The sequence below is a fragment of the Capra hircus genome, chromosome 11 (genome assembly GCF_001704415.2).
Source record: "Capra hircus breed San Clemente chromosome 11, ASM170441v1, whole genome shotgun sequence".
Taxonomy (NCBI): Eukaryota; Metazoa; Chordata; class Mammalia; order Artiodactyla; family Bovidae; genus Capra; species Capra hircus.
Window position 1 is genome coordinate 11,736,208 of NC_030818.1, and position 22,373 is coordinate 11,758,580.

The following is a 22,373-nucleotide window of genomic DNA, read 5'->3' on the forward strand; positions in this document are numbered from 1 at the left end:
AAATTATTTATTCTAGTTTTGTGAAGAATACTATTGATGTTTTGATAGAGATTGCATTGCACCTGCAGGCTGCCTGTGATAGTATGGTTATTTTAAAAAATATTCTTCCAATTCATGAACACGATCTATCTTTGCATATGTTTGTGTCCTCTTCAGTTTCTCTCATCAGTGCCTTATAATTTTCTAGTACAAGTCTTTTACTTCCTTAGGAAGTTATTACTAGGTATTTTAATTATTTTTGATGTGATTGTAAATGGGATCATATCCTTAATTTATCTTGTGGTAGTTCATTGTTAGTGTATAAAATGCAGTATATTTCTGTATATTAATTTTGTATCCTGTAGCTTTAACAAATTCATTGGTGAGCTTTAGTAGTCTTTTGGTAATATCTTTAGGATTTTCTAAGTATAGTATCTATGTATAGTCTGTAAACAGTGATGTTTACTTCTTTCTTTCCAATATAAGTTCCTTTTACTTCTTTTTGTTGTCTGATTGCTGAGGGTAGGACTTTCAAAACTATGCTGAATAAAAGTGGTGAAAGTGGGCATCTCTGTCTTGTTCCTTATGTTAGAGAAAATACTTTCAACTTTGTATCATTGAGTATAATGTTGTTGTTTAGTCACTAAGTCATGTCCGATTCTTTTTGCAATCCCATGGACTATAGCCCACTAGGTTCCTCTGTCCATGGAATTTCTCAGGGAAGAATACTGGAGCGGGTTGCCATTTCCTTCTCCAGGGAATCTTGCTGACCCAGGAATCAAACCTGCATCTCCTGCACTGGCAGATGGATTCTCTACTACTGAGCCACTGGGGAAGCTCGAGTATATTGGTAGCTCTGTGCTTGTCATAGCTAGTCTTTATCATGTTGAGATCGCCTCTATGCCCAACTTCTGGAGAATTTTTATCATAATGAATGTTGTCAAAATGTTTTCTGCATCTGTTGGTATGCTTATATGATTTTTCAAACTGTTAATTTGTAGTATAGTGTGGAGTCAGGGAGTGTGTGATATCTGCAATTAACATTGCAGATTAAAAAAGATTTATTGGGGTATAGTTGGTTTACATTCTTGTGTTAGTATTTTGCATATATTGGGCCATCCTTGCATCTCTGGGATAAATCCCACTTGATTATGATGTATGATCCTTTTAATGTGTTGTTGAATTTAGTTTGCTAATATTTTGTGAGGATTTTTGAATATATTAGGTTGGTACAAATATAGTTACAATGTTGGACTGTGAATTTTAAATCATTATAACTAGGCTTGAACACATCTTTATTAATCAAAACAGAAACCATTATAATAAATACATTTTTGCCAACAAGAAATTTTGCTTATTCCTTTAGCATAAAAATCTATGCTTCAGGATTTGACAAACTCTTGGAAAGCATTTTCTGCATCCTGCTGGTTGTGGAAGTGTTTTCCCTGCAAAAAGTCATCGAGATGCTTGAAGAAGTGGTAGTCAGTTGGCGAGAGTTCAAGTGATTATGGGAGATGAGACCAAAGCGTCATAGCCAGATTCATTCAACTTTTGAAGCATTGGTTGTGCAATGTGTGGTTGGGCATTGTTGTGGAGAGTTGAGCTCATTCTATTGACCAGTGCCAGTTGTAGGCATTGCAATTTTCAATGCATCTCATCAATTTGCTGAGCATACTTCTCAGATGTAATGGTTTCACCTGGATTCAGAAAGCTTTAGTGGATCAGCTGGGCAAGAGACCACCAAACAGTGACCATGACCTTTTTCTGATGCAAAATTGACTTTGGGAGGTGCTTTGAAACTTCTTCTCAGTTCAGTCCAGCCGCTGAGCTGGTCATCACCGGTTGTCTTATGCAGTCCACTTTTTGCTGCACATCACATCCAGTGGAGAAATGGTCCTTTGTTGTGTAGAATAAGAGAAGACGATGCTTCAAAATGGCGATTGGCAGTCACCTCATGAGGTACCCACTAATTAAGCATTTTCACCCTTTCAGTTTGCTTCAAATACTGAATGACAATAGAATGGTTGATGTTGAGTTCTTAGGCAACTTCTCATGTAGTTGAAAGAGGATCAGTTTCAATCATGGCTCTTAGTTTTCATTGTCAGCTTCTGATGGGCCAGGCACTGCATTCCTCAATCTTCAAGGCTCTCATCTCCTTTGCAAAACTTCTTGACCCACCATTGCACTGTACGTTTGTTAGCAGTTCCTGGGCCAAATGTGTTGTTGATGTTGTGAGTTGTCTGCATTACTTTATGACCCATTTTGAACTCAAATAAGAAAATTGCTCAAATTTGCTTTTTGTCAAATGTCATTTCCATAGTCTAAAATAAATATAAAATAAACAGCAAGTGATAAATCATTAGCAAAAAAATGAAGTGAGAAGTGTGCATTAAAATGATGTATAACATAACCATGTTTATTTAAAATGTATTCCAATATCAAATGGCAAATTTCAACAATGCAAAACCCACAGTTACTTTTGCACCAACCTAAGATATTCATCAGTGATTCTAGCCTGTAATTTTCTTCTTTGTGACATTGTTGTCTGATTTTGGTAAAAGGGTGATAGTGGTATCATAGAATGAGTTTAGAAGCATTCTTTCCTCTTCAATTTTTTGCAGTAGTTTGGGTTGGATAGGTGTTAACCCTTTAAATATTTGGAAGATGTCACCTCAGAAGTCCTAGACTTGTGTTTGTTGGACTTTTTGAAAATTTTGGATTCGATTTTGTTGATGGTAATTGGTCTGTTCATAATTTCTACTTCTACCTGTTTCAGTCTTGGGAGACTGTACATTTTTAGGAATTTGCCTGGTTCTGCTAGGTTGTTCATTTTATTGGCATATGTTAATAGAGCCAGACATCCTGGAATGTGAAGTCAAGTGGGCCTTAGAAAGCATCACTACAAACCAAGCTAGTGGAGGTGATGGCATTCCAGTTGAGCTATTTCAAATCCTGAAAGATGATGCTGTGAAAATGCTGCACTCAATATGCCAGCAAATTTGGAAAACTCAGCAGTGGCCACAGGACGTAAAAGGTCAGTTTTCATTTCAATCCCAAAGAAAGGCAATGCCAAAGAATGCTCAAACTACTGCACAATTGTACTCATCTCACACGCTAGTAAAGTAATGCTCAAAGTTCTCCAAGCCAGGTTTCAGCAATACGTGAACGGTGAACTTCCAGATGTTCAAGCTGGTTTTAGAAAAGGCAGAGGAACCAGAGATCAAATTGTCAACATCCGCTGGATCATGGAAAAAGCAAGAGAGTTCCAGAAAAACATCTATTTCTGCTTTATTGACTATGCCAAAGCCTTTGACTGTGTGGATCACAATAAACTGAGGAGAATTCTGAAAGAGATGGGAATACCAGACCACCTGACCTACCTCTTGAGAAATCTGTATGCAGGTCAGGAAGCAACAGTTAGAACTGACATAGAACAACAGACTAGTTCCAAATAGGAAAAGGAGTACGTCAAGGCTGTATCTTGTCACCCTGCTTATTTAACTTCTATGCAGAGTACATCATGAGAAACACTGGACTGGAAGAAGCACAAGCTGGAATCAAGATTGCCGGGAGAAATCTCAATAACCTCAGCTATGCAGATGACACCACCCTTATGGCAGAAAGTGAAGAGGAACTAAAAAGCCTCTTGATGAAAGTGAAAGTGGAGAGTGAAAAAGTTGGCTTAAAGCTCAACATTCAGAAAACAAAGATCATGGCATCCGGTCCCATCACTTCATGGCAAATAGATGGGGAAACAGTGTCAGACTTTACTTTTGGGGGCTCCAAAATCACTGCAGATGGTAACTGCAGCCATGAAATTAAAAGACGCTTACTCCTTGGAAGAAAAGTTATGACCAACCTAGATAGCATATTCAAAAGCAGAGACATTACTTTGCTGACTAAGGTCTGTCTAGTCAAGGCTATGGTTTTTCCAGTGGTCATGTATGGATGTGAGAGTTGGACTGTGAAGAAGGCTGAGCGCCAAAGAATTGATGCTTTTGAACTGTGGTGTTGGAGAAGACTCTTGAGAGTCCCTTGGACTGCAAGGAGATCCAACCAGTCCATTCTGAAGGAGATTAGCCCTGGGATTTCTTTGGAAGGAATGATGCTAAAGCTGAAACTCCAGTCCTTTGGCCACCTCATGCAAAGAGTTGACTCGTTGGAAAAGACTGTGATGCTGGGAGGGATTGGGGGCAGGAGGAGAAGGGGACGACAGAGGATGAGATGGCTGGATGGCATCACTGACTCGATGGACATGAGTCTGAGTGAACTTCGGGAGTTGGTGATGTACAGGGAAGCCTGGCGTGCTGCGATTCATGGGGTCGCAAAGAATCAGACACGACTGAGTGACTGAACTGAACTGAACTGAGCTGAATAGTTGTTCATGATAATCTCTTATGACCCATTATATTTCTATGGTGTCAGTTGTAACTTCTTTTTCATTTCTGATTTTATTGATTTAGGCTCTCTCTCTTTTTGTTTCTTGGTGAACTTGGATATGGGTTTATTGATTTTGTTTATATTTTCAGTAAACCAGATCTTAGTTGCATTGATTCTTTTCTCTTTGTTTGTTTGTTTGATTTTAGTCTCTATTTCATATATTTCTGCTCTGATTCTTTTGCTTTCTTTCCTTCTACTAACTTTGAGTTTTGTTCATTCTTTTTCCAGCTACTTTAGGTGTAATGTTAGGTTGTGTAATTTGGGATTTTTCTTGTTTCCTGAAGTGAGCTTGTGTTGCTATAAACTTCCCTCTTAGAACTGATTTTGCTGTGTCCTATAGATTTTGAAGCCTTGTATTTTTATTTTCATTTGTTTCAAAGTATTTTTTGGTTTCTTCTTTGGTGTTTCGGTTGATCCATTGGTTGTTTAGTAGCAGATTTTTTAGCTACCATGTTTGTGTTTTTTGCAACTTTTTTTTCTTGTTGTTGGTTTCTGTCTCATAAAATTTTGGTCCAAAAAGTTACTTGATATGATTTCAGTGTTCTTAAATTTAAGAAGAGTCCCTTTGTGGCCTAACATGTGACTTATTCTGGAAAATGTTCCATGTGTGTGTTGAAAATAATGTATATTCTGCTGCTTTGGATGCAGTGTCCCATATATATCATTAAACCTATATGATGTAGTGTGTCTGTTAAGGGCAGTATTTCCTTATTAATTTTCTGTTTGCATGATCTGTCCATTGATGTTAGTGAGATCTTAAAAATCTCCTACCAATTTTGTGTTACTGTCAACTTCTTTTTTTATGTCTGTTAATATTTGCTTTATGCATTTAAGTGCTTCTATGTAGTGTACACATATATTTATAATTGTTATATCTTCTACTTAAATTGACCCCTTGCTGCTGCTGCTGCTGCTAAGTTGCTTCAGTCATGTCCAACTCTGTGCGATCCCATAGATGGCAGCCTACCAGGCTCCCCCGTCCCTGGGATTCTCTAGGCAAGAACACTGGAGTGGGTTGTCATTTCCTTCTCCAGTGCATGAAAGTGAAAAGTGAAAGTCAAGTCGCTCAGCCGTGTCCGACTCTTAGTGATCCCATGGACTCCAGCCTACCAAACTCCTCCATCCATGGGATTTTCCAGCCAAGAGTACTCTATTATGTTATGGCCTTCTTTGTCTTGTTCAGTAGTCTTTGTCTTAAAGTCTATTTTGTCTGAAATAAATATTACTTTCTTTTCGTTTTTGCTTGCATGATAAAACCTTTTTCCATACCCTCATTTTCTGTCTGTGTGTTTTTACATTTGACATAAATCTTGTGTAGGCAGCGTTTATGGGTCTTTTTTTTTTTTTTTTATCCATTCAGCCACTCTGTGTCTTTTGATTGGAGCACTTAGTTCACTTATATTTAAAGTAATTATTAATATATACTTTTCCTGCCATTTTGTTAATTGTGTTTGTGGTTCCTTTTAGTTCCTTTCTTCATCTTTTTTATCTTTTTATATTGTGATTTGATGACTGTCTTTAGTATTATTTTTGGATTCCATTCCCTTTGTGTGTATGTGTATGTATATTTGTTAACAGATTTTTGGTTTTTGATTACTGTGAGAGATATATATGATAGTTTTAAGTTGCTGATCTCTTAATTTCAAATTCATTTTAACAGTCCTGCATTTGTAGTCTCATCCCATCGTGATTACTGTCTTTTGACATTTTATTCAGCATCTAATTATTTTGTGTAGTCCTTATCTCCTTATTGTGGGTAAGAATTATTTTATTCCTACCTTCCTACTGGCTTTGTGTGTGGTTGATTTCCTATCTTACCCTATATTTTCCAGTACTCTTTTGTAATTTCATGTTTCTAGTTTTGGCCTTTCCTTTTTTACTTAGAAAGTCCTTTTAACATTTCTTATAAAATTGGTTTGGTGGTGCTAAATTCTTTTAGCTTTGCTTGTTGGTAAAATTTTGACCTCTCCATGAAATCTGAATGAGACCCTTGCTGGGTACAGTATTCCTGCTTGTAGATTTTTAAATTTCATCAATTTGAATATGTTGTGCCACTCTTCTGATCTGCAGAGTTTCTACTGAAAAGTCAGTTGGCAGCCTAAGGGGAGTTACCTTATATGCAACTTGTTACTTTTTCCCTTGCTGCTTTCTATATCTTTCATTTTTGCCATTTTAATTAAAATGTGTCTAGCCATTCTTCCTGGACTTGAATGTCGGTTTCCTTTCCCAGATTAGGGAAGTTTTCAACTATTATATCTTCAAATATGTTCTCTGTCCCTCCCCACCTTTTTTGTCTTTGCTTTTGGGGACTCCTCTATTGCATGTGTTGCTATGCTTGATGTTGTCCTAGAGATCTCTTAAACTTTTCTCATTTGTTTTTATTTTTATTTCCTTCTTTTTGTTCAGGATCAGGATTTCCACTGCTCTGTCTTTCAGCTTACTGATGGGTTTCTCTGCATTGTTTATTCTGCTTTTGATTGCTACTGTGTATTTTTCAATTATTTTATTATTCATCTCTGGTTGGTTGCTCTTTATATTTTCCAACTTCCTGTTACAAACTTCTGTCTTCTCACTCCGTGTCCATTCTTCTCTCAAATTCTTTGATCATGTTTACAATCATTACCGTGAACTCTTTCTCTAATAGTTTGGTTATCTCCACTTCACTTAATTCATATGGGCTTTTATCTTGTTTGGAACATGTTTCACTGTTGACTCATTTTGCCTAACTTGTTTTATTATCTCATTCCTTTATTTCAAACATTTTTATTGTTGACTCATTTTGTTTAACTTCTCATTTTATTTCTTATGTATTTGGTAGATTGGTTATGTTTCCCAGCTCTGGAGATATGGTCTTTTGTAGGGGACATCCTGTGTGTCCCAGCAGACCACTTTCCATTTCGTCACCAGAGCTATATGCTGAGGGATGTCCCCTATGTGGGCTGTGTGAGTACTTCTGTTTCATTAAACTGGCTACTGTGGGTGGTCTGGTAGGCTTGGTTAGTTCCCGGTTTGATTGGTTGCCAGGCTCTGCCTTGTACAAAGGCTCATTGGCAGGGCTGGGTCACACTGCAGCTGGCTGAGGAATCCTGTGGGAACCTGGGGCTAGTGCTGACTTACTGGTGGATAGAGTTGGCTCCACAAGATCCCCAGGCTGGTACCTGTCCACTGATGGGTGAAGCCAGGCACCAGGGCTAATGCTGGCCCCCTGGCAGGTAGAGTTGGGTAGTGGTATCTAGCTGCAGAGCCCAGAGGCTCCAAAGCTGGTGTCAGACTGCTGGTGGGTGGGTGGTTCCCGACCCAGTTGTCTGTTTGGTTCATGGTTCCTGAACTATGTGCTGGCCTGCTGGTTGGTTAGCTGTGTCCTCAGGCTTTGGGGCTGTAGTTGTCCTGTGGCTGATGTCCTCTTGCTAATGTGCGAGGCTACTCCTGATGCTAGAGACAACTAGCTGGTGACCAGGACCAGAAATTCTAGTTCCTGTCCACTGTTGTGTGTAGGTGGGTCCCGTGGTCCCTGGCAGCAGATTCCTATGGATCCCAGGTTTAGTGTCTGTACAGTGGTATGTAGGTTCAGTCTTGGGCCTTTTGGGCAGGGGCAGCTGTGGGCTCAGGGGGCCTTAAGGCAGCCTTTATGGTTGGATGGAGCTATGTACTCACCTGCTTAGTTAAGTACTTGGCCTGAGGTGTCCCAGTACTGGTGTCTGTAGGTCATTGGGTAGGTACAGGTCTGGATTCTGAGGCTCATAAGCTAGGGGGAGGATTCTGAATTTGTTTTTGCCAGCACCAATGTCCATGTGGTAGAACAAGCTCCCTGAAATGTCTGCTGCCGCTTTCTCTTTCCCCAGGGTGGGCTCCAGTTGCCTTCTATCTCTCTAGGAAACTCTCAAGATCAGCAGATAGGTCTGACTCAGGCGCCTTTCAAATTACTGCTTCTGCCTTGTATCCTGGAGCATGTGAGATTTTATGTGCACTTTTTAAGAGTGGAGTCTTGATCTCTAGCCTTCTGGGACTCCCAACAGTAGGCCCTGCTGGCCTTCAAAGTCAAGTGTTTAGGTAGCTTGTTTTACTGGTACAGGACTTTAGGGCTGGGAAGTCTGCTGTGGGGCTTAGATTCATCACTTTTAGGGGAGAACATCTGCAGTTGTAATTATTCTTCCATTTATGGGTCACCCATTTGGGGTATGGGCCTTGACTATACTGTGTCTCTGCCCCTCCTGCCCATCTTGTTGTGGTTCCTTCTTTAATATCTTTAATATGCAGAAGATCTCATCAGATAGGTTCCAGTCATTTTCATCAATGGTTGTTCTGTAAGTAGTTGTAATTTTGGTGCGTCATTAGAGGAGCCGAGCTCAGGATCTTGCAATTCTGCCATCTTGGCCGATATCTTGTGCATTTTTTATGTTAGCCTCTCTGTATTCTTTAAAGTGTGTTTCTATTACATAGCATAGATTTAGTCTTTCTTTAAAAATTTTTTTTGGTAAATCCATTTTGACAGTATCTGTCTTTCACATAGTATTGTTAGTCCATTTGCATTTATCATAAATCCTCATATGGCTGCATTTAAATTATGTGTTTCTTCTTTATTTGTTGTAGCTGTTCTTTATTCGTTTGTTCCTCCTTTCTTCTTTTGGGTTCATTCAGCATTTTTTAGAAATCTGTTTCATCTTCTCAATGAGCTTTTTGCTTTAGTCTTAATTTTTAGTTATATACCAATTTTTTATTGGGCTTCTTTGGTGGCTCAAATGGTAAAGAATCCACCTGCAATCCGGGAGACCTGGCTATGATCCCTGGGTTGGGAAGATCTCCTGGAGAAGGGAATGCCTACCCACTCCAGTATTCTGACCTGGAAAATCCCATGGACAGAGGAGCCTGGCAGGATACAGTCCATGGTGTCTTCTTTTAATGGAAGTAATTTTCTTATTAGGCAGTCTAAAATTTTAATATGTATGTTTCACTGTTTGTAGCATATCCATATAGTGTGTGTGTGTGTGTGTGTGTGTGTGTGTGTGTGTGTGTGTGTGTGTGTGTGCGTGTTCAGTCACTCAGTCATGTACAACTCTTTGAGACCCCATGGATTGTAGCCTGCCAAGCTCCTCTGTCCATGGGATTTTTCAGGCAAGAACATTGGAGTGGGTTGCCATTTCCTTCTCCAGGGGATCTTCCTGCCCCAGGGATTGAACCTGTATCTTTTGAGTCTCCTGCATTGACAGGGAGATTCTTTACCATTGTGCCACTTGGGAAGCCTATATAGTACTAGTAAACAATTTTTATACAACAGTATTATTCCACTTACCCGCATTCTCTTTTTTGTACTATTGTTATATATTGTATGTTATTCCTACATATTTTATAAATCCCTTAATATGGTATTACCACATTTTGTTTAAATTCAAAATCCTTTAAATACATTTTGCAAGAAGTCTTTTATATTTATGCACCTATTTAAACTGTTTGGTGCTCTTTTTTTCCTCCTTCATTACTGGGTCTCCATCAAGGATCACTTTTCTTCAGCCTGAAGAACTTACTTTTATATTTATTATTGAGTAGGCTTTCTGGCAATAGTTTCAGCTTTTACTTGTCTAAGTATGCATTTATTGCACCTTCATTTAAAAGGATATTTTTCACTAGATATAAAATTCTAGATTCTTTAGTTTTTTGTCTTTCCCATAACTTTAATAATGTTATTTCATTATCTTCTGCTTGTATTGTTTTTGATGAGAAACCAGCTGTGAATATCATACAATATCACTTATACATGGAATCTCAAAAATGGTACACAGAAACTTATTTGCAAAGCAGAAATAGAGTCACACGTGTGGAGAACGAGCTTATGGCTATGGGTGGGGGGAGGGAGTGGGGTAAACTGGGAGTTAGAGATTGACATATATGTACTATGGTGTGGGCTTGCCAGATGACGCGGAGGTAAAGATCTGCCTGCCAGTGCAGGAGTTGCAGGTTTGATCCCTGGGCTGGGAAAATCTCCTGGACGAGGAAATGGCAACCCACTCCAGTATTCTTACCAGAAAAATCCTATGGTCAGAGGAGCCTGGTGGGCTACAGTCCATGGGGTCACATCACAATTGGGTCTTACTCGTCCTTGCACACATACACACACTACCATGTATATAATAGATAACTAATGAGAACCTACTGTGTAACACAGGAAGCTCTACTCCTATATGGTGACTTAAATGGGAAAGAAATCTAAAAAAGAGTGGATATATGTATATGCATAACTGATTTGCTTTGCTGAACAGCAGAAACTAACACAACATTGTAAAGCATCAATATTCCAGTAAAAATGAACTGAAAAAAATCAGCTGTATTTCAGTTATTCCTCCCCTGAATGCAATGTGTATTGTTTTTCTAGTTGCTCTTAATATTTTTTGTTCTTGTTGTTGTTGAGTTTGTGTAGTGTTCAGGAGAGGATTTGGGGGTATGTGTGTCAATTTTTTCATTCTTCGGGCTTACTGAACTTCTTGGACCTTGGTTTGGATTTTTCCTTTTTTGAATTTTGGGAAGCTCGTATGCTTTATCTCTTCAAATATTTGTTCTGCTTCATAATTTGTCTCTTTTCTTTTGGGAATCCAGTTATGCTTTTGTTAGATTTTGATCATTTGTCTCTGATCCTTTTTTTTCTCCTTTGATAGTTTGATTTCATTAATGCTGTCTTTTCTTTCATCTGTCTCCTTTTAAGACCATCCAGTACATTCCTCATTTCAGATACCTTATTTTTCAACACTGAAATTTCTGTCTGATTCTTTTTAGAGTTCTCATTGCTGAATTTCTTCTAGTCTTCTAAATTCTTATATAAGGTACTTATTTTACTGTTTTTGTCTGCTAATTTGGACAATTAGCTCATCTGTAAATCTTCTGTTAGTTAATTTTTTTGATATATAAGTTGCTTACTCCCCCTTTTATTACATGTCTTCTCATAATTTCTGATTCTCTGCTTTTCTAGTAGGACTCTAGGATGTAAGAAATCTGAAGCTCTAGATTTCCCTGTGTTTTCTGGTACCATCCTTGTCTTCCCACATATTGCTTAAAGTGAAAGTGAAGTTGCTCAGTCGTGGCCGACTCTTTGCGACCCCATGGACTGTAGCCTACCAGGCTCCTCTGTTCATGGGATTCTCCAGGCAATAGTGCTGGAGTGGATTGCCATTCCCTTCTCCAGGGGATCTTCCCGACCCGGGGATCGAACCTGGGTCTTCCGCATTGTAGACAGGCGCTTTACGGTCTGCGCCACCAGTGAAGTCCCACATGTTGCTTACTCAGTTAATATAACTCTGTGAGCAGAGGTGGGGTGAAGTGGTAACTGGGTGGTGAAGATTATGAACTTTGTGATTGGAACATTTCTAGATTCTAATCTTTCACATCACCCTAAGTGTTAATATTAAAAATTTGAGTATTTTCTCCTTATTGCAAATGTTGCTCTAGGCTTATTTCTCTTCTCATCTGTGACCCAGACATGACAACTTTCCCTACTGAGGATAATGGATGCTATTCTTTGCTAATCTGGAGAAGGCTTGTCTCTTTCTGGTACTTTGTTCATTTAGATGTTTTTCATTTGTATCTCCTGTATGTTTTTAAAGAAAAAACTATATGTTAACTTTTTGGTATGTATTTTCACTGTTATTATTGATATGGTAAAGGCAGTAGTCTTTTGTGGCCTTCTATAGCACAAGATTAGAGAAGGCAATGGCACCGCACTCCAGTACTCTTGCCTGGAAAATCCTATGGGCGGAGGAGCCTGGTAGGCTGCAGTCCATGGGGTTGCGAAAAGTCAGACACGACTGAGCAACTTCACTTTCACTTTTCACTTTCATGCATTGGAGAAGGAAATGGCAACCCACTCCAGTGTTCTTGCCTGGAGAATTCCAGGGACGGGGGAGCCTGGTGGGCTGCTGTCTATGGGGTCGCACAGAGTCGGACACGACTGAAGCGACTTAGCAGCAGCAGCATAGCACAAGATTGAATTGAAGGATTCAATCAAAAAGGATTGAAGAATCCTTTTTCTTCTTTGAATTTAGTTTTTAAAAATTTCTTTCAGATTTTATATCCCTTTTAAAACATTAATGTGGCAGGGAAGGTAGCCCCAAATCTCATGGTTAATGTGTGAGTATGTCTGTATATATGTCTCTTTATGTATGTGTTAGTTGCTCAGTTGTGTTTGGCTCTTTGCGACCCCATTCACTGTAGCCCACCAGGCTTCTCTGTCCACGGAATTCTCCAGGCAAGAATACTGGAGTGGGTAGCCATTTCCTTCTCCAGGGATCTTCCTGACACCCAGAGATTGAACCTGGGGTCTCCTGCATTACAGGCAGGTTCTTTACCAACTGAGCCACAAGGGAAGCCCCTGTATGTCTATGTGTGTATAATAAAAAAAGAAATTGTAAAGACTCTTTGGTTCAATAATGATTTTGAACATAAGTGACTGTTTTGGAGAGAAGAGAGAAGGCTGGGTTTCATAAGAACTAAACCATTAAACTAAGTAATACAAAGGTGTTACTCAGTGATTTCTAATGAATAAAAATTCATTGCTCAAATGAAACTATTTAGTGATCTCTAAGACCAAAGATCTTTTCACTCCTTACAAAAAGGACTTCTGGAATTTTTTTTTTTTTTCTCCTAGGAACTGGTATTTATTATCAAAGTCATACTCAATGTCAACAAGATGCTACAGCTACACAAAAAAACTTGCACACATTGTAATCTCAGTGCAGTCAAATGGAACCCCAGTCATTAAAAAAGTAATTCAGATTACTCCAAAGAGCAACTGAATTTTTTAAACATCTTTATACATCCAGCCAATAAATTAAAATGGTTAATAAGAAAAAATAAAAATTCAGAGGTCTGGTATCAATGTTTTAAAAAAGGCAACTGCTTAAGCATTTTTATTGATTTGAACATCAATCTTTCTGCCACTCAGCTTCATCCCATTCATCATCCGGCAGGCTCTCAGCCACCTCTGGCAACTCTAACTTAACCACACCTCACCCCTTTGGCTTCCCATTCTCCATCTTGATGTCAGCATACAGCATGTGGTTGCATTCATTGAACTTCTCTTTTAGCATCTTCCATGTAAAATCAAATGGGAGATTTGTCACAAATATCTGGCATGCCTTCCTGGCCACCCCAGGGGCATGGCCTCCAGCTCCACCAAAGGAACCTGCGAAACTTCCTCCAAAGTTGCCAAGCTCCGTCTCGATGGCATGGTCAAAGCTGACACTGCCACCGCCACCCATGGCCAGGCCCATGAGCTCAATGTGGGCACCGTGTGCTTGATGGCAGGGCCCATGCGCTCCACATCAGAGCCCATGCACTTGATGGTCTGGCCTACACGGTCAATGGGTGTGGCCATTTGCTTGAGGCCAAAGACCATGCTGGCAAACATGTGCTCCACACCAGAGCTGACGTACCCTGTGATCTGGCCCAAGTGCTCGAGGCCAGAGCCCATGCGGTCCATGACCAGGACCATGCACTCAGTCTCAGAGCCCACATGATCCATGCCATGGCCTACGCCTGTGCCCATGTGTTCCATGCTGCCTGCCCGACGGCCCCTCCCTCCCCGCCCGGCCCCAGCCATGCGGTCATGTTGGGGCCCATCCTCTTGATTCCAGGGACACTGCCTCCACCTCCACCATTTATTCTGCCCATGTTCATCCCAGATCCAAATCGACCCATGTTTTTCATACCACCACCAATGGGTCTTTCCATGCCTCCCATTTTATTTGTTCCAAATCCTATGCCTTCCATTCCCATTCCTGCAGGTCCCAGGTTGCTCATTCCAATGCCTTTATTCAAATGGTTCCATCAGTAGGCTGCCCTCCTGGTCCTAACCTCATGCCAGTACCACCAAGTCCACGGGGAAGTTGTTGTGGATGCTCAGGAGGGAAAATATCTCCCTTTGGTAAGGCCCTCTTATCCATTTTCCTGTGTGTTGGTCTCAAACAGCAGCTAGCCACTAAACATAGATATAGCTTGCATGGCTTCAGTGGACTGTTCAAAAGTAACAGTGCCTATTCCACGACTTTTTCTATCTTTATCCTCAAGAATGTCTGCTCCAACCACCACACCAGCCATACTAAAAACTTCCTTCAGTTTCTACCAGCCAACTTTATAATCCAGATTTGCTACAAATACTGTGCTTCCCAGTCTTCCAGCCTTTTGCATTACTCTCCTGGCACGTCCACCACCAGGATGTTCTTTGACTTTCAGTGGTCAGACTATGCTTGTTTAGAACTTTAGTAGCATTTTTCATGCTCTCTTCCATCTTGAATTCAACAAGAGCACATCCCCTTGACTTTCCTTCAGCATCCATTAAAAGCTCCACGTATGTTACCTCACCAACTTTTTCTTTAACCAGATCTTTATGTGAGTGCCATTTCACATCAAAAGGTATGTTTGTAATGAAGGCTCTGTATCTTTTAGTTGGATTGGCATATGGATCAAAGCGATTGTCTCTCTTTTTATGTTTTTCTTCTTCCTCTTTTCATTCTGAGCAGGTTGTTTTCCTTCACCTTTTGGGCCTGGAGCGCCATTGCCGCTTGGCATGCTGGGTGCGCCACTCTCCTCCTCCAATTTGGGCTCCGTTGCTGCCACCTTGGCCAGCATTTCAACCCATACTGCCGTTTTCTGCACATCAGGGCTTTTGACTTTCTGGAATTTAATTACCTTTAATATCTAGAAATCTTGAAACTTTATTGTTTGTCCCTTATTCTCTGCTTTTTGCAACTATTTCCCTTTAATATCTTCTTTGTGATGGTATTGAGTAACTTATTAAGTTCTTAAGGGATTTAAAAGTTCTTTGAAACTCTGGGCTTTTTGTGTTAAATCTTAATGCTATTCTCTGAGATCCATGAAACAAGAAATCACGGAGGTAAGTTTTAGGATATTTTATTTTGTGTTTTTCGTTTATTTAGCACTGTTTGGTTCATTTACACGTTATTTTTGATGACAGTGTTCCTTCATATTTATTAAGCATATATAAAACTGTCATTTTTTTTCCAAATAATATTCCCTTTGTTTTGGCTCAGTTTTGGTAATTTACTTGACCATACCCTAGAAAATCTTAAGTATAGGTCTATCTGGTATCTTTGAAAATTGGGTAAGTGTTAGATATGATCTGTCAGCTAGTAGGCTAGCTGTCTAACTATCGTAATATTGTTTTCTTAGATTGTCATATTGAATACTATCAAATATTTGGTTTATCATATGTTGGTTCATTTTTTAAACATACATTTCTCTCTTCACAAATGGACATTTTTCAGCTTTATTGAGGTATAATTGATAAATAGAATTGTAGGATATTTAAAGTGTACAACATGATGACTTGATATACATATATAGTGAAAGTATTCCTTCCATCAAATTAATGAACATATCCATCACCTCACATATTTACTTCTTTGTTTTCTCCTGAGAGCATTTCAATTCTACTCCCCTAGCAGTTTCAGTTATACAGTGCAGTGTTATCAGCCACAATGATGTTATAAATTAGGTCCTCAGATCTTATTCCTTTTATAGCTGAAAGTTTGTACCCTTTCAACAACCCCTTCCTGTTTCTCCCACCCCCACCCAGGTAACCACTTTTCAACTCTGGTAACCACTGGTAACCACTTTTCTACTCTGTTTCCATATGTGTGTGTTTAATTACACATATAAGTGATACCAACACATGGGTTTTTGACTTATTATGTTTGAAGAATCTTAGAAAAATTAATTTATATATAAATTTTTATGAAGTTAGAAGAATTTATCATGTTATTAATTATCCAGTTGCAGTGTAAACCTCATTAAAAGGAAAGATTGATTTTTTTTTCTGTCTGTGGAATAGGGAATGACTGACTGGACTCTAGGATATAGCATACATTTTCAAGTATCCACTTAAAGACTTGGATTGAGCATTATAATGTATTTGTGAAAATAATTATTATGTCTTAGGAAAGAGTTTCTACGTGAGTGGGTATAGTCATTATTTTCAATGGTTATGAGACATAAGACTGTCCTAATTATTTGGTGAAATAACTGGAGATTTAGAGTTAGATTTAGTGCATATATAGCGGTATTTGGGGAATAGGTTTTTTTATATTGTAATTTGTGTTCACTCTCAATCTGGAAAAGTACTTAATTCTCATTTTCTGATTCATTCCACTGATGAGCTGTAGAGGGCGTTACATGAATAGTAAATATTGCTTTGTGTTTTCAGTTTTCATCTGAAGTCATTGTACAAGGTGACTAGATTCTGAGTTATTATTCACTTTCTTTGATAAGACATAAATATCAACATTATCTTCAGTGATAGTAGATTGAGATAAAAAATATTTATGAAACTTAATTTAATTACCATGAATTTTTCATTAAAATAATATTTTTCATTAAATGTGTTCCATTTTTTCTGAGGGCTAAATGAAAAAAAAATGTGTTTAAAGGGGTTTTGAGAACATATAAATAAAGCTTCTTAAGATATGTTTGCCTAGAATGGATTAGTTAATGAATCAGGCGTTTAATGTATGTGTGCTAGTCTAACCTTTTCTAAAATGCTACCTGAGTGATCCTTGCTAGTTTAGAACAACAACAAGGTGAATAAAGGTTTGTTTTTTTTTCCCTTATTGCAGACATTTTGTGAACTTAAACTGCAAAGAGTTTAGTTCTTTTTATCTCTGAGACAAGTTAATATAATTTAATGAGAACTAGTAAAAACTTACAAAATGCATTTCCTCTGGCCTAAGGGGCCAACTGTCTAATCAAAGTAAGAATGGGAAGAGGCTACTATATGGGGCTGGAAGTTGTGAAGCCCACCTTACTTTCTTTTCACCATGTAAACTAAGTGACATGCCTGCTTATCTTGGGGTTTTAGTGTTACTGTCTGTAAGCTGGAGATTCTTGAGTGCAACCTTTGTAAGATAGTGTTTTGCTTTCAGATTTTATGAGATTCTTAAGGGCATTAAGAGATGCTTATGTTCTTGTATACACCACTGGATAATCGAGTACCTAGTGCTGCCATTTTCTTTTTTATGGTGTCAGTAATTGGGAAACGGAGTAAATGAATGAGTGATTCTAAAAAAGTAATTTGTGTAAAAGCTTATCTTTACAATATAGAAAGACTTCTTGCCTAGAATTTTAAAAATAATTTTTCTCATCCTTTGGTATAATACATGCCAGACTTGGAATTGCTGTTCAGTCACTAACTCATGTCCCACTCTTTGTGATCCCATGGACTGCAGCATGGCAGGCTTCCCTGTCCCTCATTATCTCCTGGAGTCTGCCCAAACTCATGTCCATTGAGTTGCTGATGCCATCTAACCATCTCATCCTCTGATGTCCTCTTCTCTTTCCTTCAGTCTTTCCCGTCATTAGGGTCTTTTCCAAAGAGTCGGCTCTTCACATCAGGTGGCCACGACTTGGGATTAAAATACTTTTAATGTAAAATAACCTGATATGATCAGCAACAGGTGTTCTATTATTATGCAGATGAGAATATAGTTGTAATGATTATGTGTACAGCCATTATTGTTAGTTTGCCTTCAAATCTTACTTGTGCCACTCTCTTGAATTTGTAACCTATGGTCACTTAAATAGCCTTTCTAAACTTTAGATTCCTCTTCTCTAAAGTGTGAATAACAAAAGTATCTATTAATACTTTATAGGGTTGTTTGTAGTTTAAATACAATTATCCAGTGTAAGTGTTTAGTATTATAATGCTTGGTTCATAAAGAGTATACATAAACATTATTATTATTATATAATTCCTTTTTATAATTATTTTTAAGGCAAAAGAAGTTGCGATTTTCCTCGTTTTAATGGTAAAGTGGAAATATTAAAGTATCTTCAAAGGACCTGAAACCTGAGTTTATTCACAGGTCTTTTTTGTAGTGAATTTAAGACCATGAATAATACTAACTCTCATGGGGAAATCTCCAGACATCTTTGAGATCTATTTCAGTAACACTGACTTTAGGTTTTGTATTATACTTCCTCCTAAGGTGGTTAGAGTCAGTAAATCATTTGGGGAATCTAGATTAGTGTGACAGAAACTTACATCAGCTCTAAGTGACCAGGCACTAATAAATCTAAGATTTTTTTTCTGGCACAATTAATAATTCAGAAACTCTTGATGGAACAAATAAATGAAAAAAAAAGTTATTTTTTTTTAACATATCAGGAAACCACTCTTGATATTAAGGGGGGAAAAATGTCCAGGACCGTGAAGGGAAAAATGTGAGTGGGGGAAATCCTTGAAAAGTTGTTAACTTGAGTAAGGGAAATACCAGTATCTCTGTGGTCTTTCAGGAACAAAAAACATCTTTTGCAAAGGGCCTTGTGTTTGAGCCAAGTTATGAAGTGACCTTTGTGACTGGCTGGCTCAACCTCAGATTTTCCTAGGGAGAGTTAGTCAGCATTGCTTCAGTGCTTGTCAATGGGCAACGGATCACTTATCAGTGGGAAGCAAGGAAATGATGGCTGAAGCAGGGAATGACTGTTATTTCTCACCAGCAGATAGGTACACATCACTTGCTGAAATGATTCAGCAGTTTAAAGTTGAGTTGTGAGACTTTGTGAGTTACCACATGGGGAATATAGGACCCAGGAGGGTCAGCTGCGTTGGAATACTTCTGGGATTGCTCTGTTCCCTTCTGCTTTGAATCACAATTGTAGGCTTTTTCTTCTTTTTCTCCTCACTCCTAACCCTACCCCCAAAGCTCCCTAATAACAGAGTATTATTCTAGCCAGCAGCAGGTAAAAAATTTTCAGTTGTAGTGGGATTGTGAGGGATGGGGGAGGGAGAGAAGGAAGGTGCTTCATGTATTTCATTGGTGTTTAAGATACTTCCATCTTTTAAAACGGACACAGTCCATCTTTTAAAACTGACACAGTTCTGTTCCACCCTCACTGGCAGAAAAGAACAGGCCTCTTGTCTGGATCTTTTCCTTTTAATGATTTCCATGAAAAAGCTTTTACCCAGTCTCTGACATGACTGTCAGAACACACATTTAAATAAATGTGAGACTGCTTTAAAGGTTATTGATATTCCCTGGTGGAAAAGAAAGGGCTTGAAAAAAAAAGAAAACCCATCTGTCCATACCCAAGTTAACTCAGGCTGTTTATTATTATTTCCATTCTTGCTTTCTCCCCATCTTCCTCCCTTCCTTCCTGTCTTTCTTTCCCCCATCTCTTTTTCTCCTCCTTGCTTTCCTCTTCTCTTTCCCCCTCTTTTTGCTCAAAGACTCAGTTTAAAAGCAGGTCATTTGTTTCACAAAATTCTTATGTCACCATGTCTTAGAAGCTGTCATTTTTATACATTGATGTCTCTGATTAATTTAATCCATGTTCAAAGATGTTGAATGGCAAGGAAGAATGCTGAATTCTAAGGCTGCTGTTTAGTTTCTGTAGACTATTCCTTTTGCCTATAGGGTTCATTTCTGTTTGTATGTCTCAGATTTGTTAGCAGAAGTCAGTTATCTGTGTGATAAAAAGATGGTATATACAGCAGGAATTTATATGTAGTATTTATAATAAAAACACGCTGGGCATTAAAAAAAGATATTGGGCATTAAAAAAGCAAATTGGGTATGGATTTACTAAGAATTAGTGGGAATTAAAGTTCCTATCAGATTGCTGTACTATATAAACCAGTCTTTTATAGCAAATGGGTTCTCAAGTAACAACCAGATATTTGGTAAGATTTCAATTATTTGATAGGCATGAGAATATGGAGTTGTTAACATGGTTTGTCTGTTCTGTTTTGAGAGAATGTTCTAATAACTATTAACCACTGTGTTCATTGTTGTTCTCTTTTCCTCACATGAAATATGATGGTTTTATTGAAGAAGCAAGAGATTCAGGTAGTAAATTTCATAAGGAAAAGCATTTATGGCTACTTATAAATAATTATCTCACAAGTCCTGATTAGTTTTTCTATGATGATTATTGTAGACTTCTTTTCATGGTACTCAGTCCCACAGCTTACCTCTATTCTGTATTTCAGCAGATGATCCTTTATGTAGAAAGCAGACATGATTAGCTAGGGGTATAAAAGACAACTAGCCCGTTGAGAATAACTGTCTCACATTCCTTTTTTTCTGCTTCAAATTCCCTCTGGGTCATCACCTCCCTTTGCTATTTCACAGAAAGAAGTGCATAACTTCCATAAGGCTAATAGCTACAAGCTTTTTGATCTTGGTTCTTCCTAATTTTTCTAAAACATTGTTTCTATAGAATATCTGTCTTTTTCTTACATTTTTCAGTCCCATAGTTGGCCCTTTTGCCACCAACTTGGTCTTGTAAGTTATAATAGAGAAAAAGTTATTCTAGCTATGCTTCCCTCTTGAATGAAACTTTAGCTTTATAGTTCTTTTTTTAAACATGTGTATAGTTTTTTATTTAAACTAAAATTTGTTTACAGTGTTTGTTGGTTTCTGCCATACAACAGTGCAAATCAGCAATGATTATACATACACTGCCTCCCACCCTAGCTTTCCTCCCTTCCCCTCATCCCATCCCTCCAGGTCATCACAGAGCACCAAACTGGGCTTCTTGTGCTACACTTTCTCACCAGCAACTTCTCGCCAGGTATCCATCTTATGCTTTATAGTGCATATATGTTGATGCTGCTTCCTCCATTTGTCCCACTCTCTCCCTCCTCTGCTTTGTCAACAAGTCCATTCTCTATATCTGTGTCTCCAGTTCCTTGCAAATAGGTTCATCAGTACCATTTTTCTAGATTCCATGTATATGTGTTTATATACTATATTTCTTTTTCTAACTTACTTCACCCTGTATAAGAGGCTCTAGGTTCATCCACCTCACTAGAACTGACTCAAATGTGTTCCTTTTTATGGCTGAGCGATATTCCGTCATGTATATGCACTACATCTTCTTTATTCATCAGTCAGTGGACATCTAGATTGCTTCCATGTCTTTGCTATTGTAAACGGTGCTGCTGTGAACATTGGGGTACAAGTGTCTTTTTCAGTTATGGTTTTCTCATGGTATATGCCCAGTAATAATGCTTTAGCAGTGATATTTTTAATGTTGTTCAATGAAATTCAGTATTTACTGAGGACTACCTACTGTATGCTCAGCACAAAGGTAACTGAGTTTTGGCCTCTGTCTTCTGAAAGTTTATGTATATTTTGGTTTGGTGAAGAGGAGTAGATCTAGTTATAATAATAAGTTGTAATGCTTTAATAGAGATACGTACTTAGTGCTACAGGAGTTTATCCTGGCATTCACAGTGTGTCCTCAACTTAGCTTTTCACTTTTCACAGCACTCTAAATGTTGAATACTTAATGATTCTCCCAGTGGAGGATAAAAGAATTAATGCAGTTATACTGTGTCCTTTTTCTTTTCATCTCATTTATTCTTATCTTTTCTGTTTTGGAGTTCATGAGTTCTGGTTATAATTAATTATTTTATGTGATATGAAGTTTTACAACATATTATAATCTGCATGTAATTTAAAGCTTCTACTTTTTATAACAGTTTCATGTAGTCTTATGAATGTGAAGTAAATTATTTAGAGCCAGTTCAATTTTAAAAGAATTGGTGTTTCTACTAATCCTTTCATAGCCAACTTCCTCAGTCACAAGTACTTTATTTTGAATCAAGACTAGTTTAATATCTAACTTCAAGTAGAGTTTTCAAGAAGGGTTCATAAAATATGATATTTTTCCCATGGATTGAAAAAAAAAAGTGAATATATCCCCCTGAAAGTGAAAGGCTCTCAGTCGTGTCTGACTCTTTGTGATCCCATGGACTGTAGCCTGCCAAGCCCCTCAGTCCATGGAATTCTCCAGGCCAGAATAGTGGAGTGGATAGTTGCTCCCTTCTCCAGGAGATCTTCTCAACCCAGGAATTGAACCCAGGTCTCCCTCATTGCAGGTGGATTCTTTACCAGCTGAGCTACCAGGGAAGCCCATATATCCCCCTGATAATATGAGCAAATAGAATGTTT

The 22,373-nt window shown here is 38.4% G+C and overlaps 1 protein-coding gene and 1 pseudogene across 1 annotated transcript in view; one reads left to right on the plus strand and one right to left on the minus strand.

Moving 5' to 3' along the window:
* EXOC6B (exocyst complex component 6B) overlaps positions 1-22,373 on the plus strand; it is a 705,276-nt gene that overhangs the window by 241,337 nt on the left and 441,566 nt on the right. The window lies entirely within an intron of this gene.
* LOC108637136 lies at positions 13,791-15,049 on the minus strand (annotated as a pseudogene).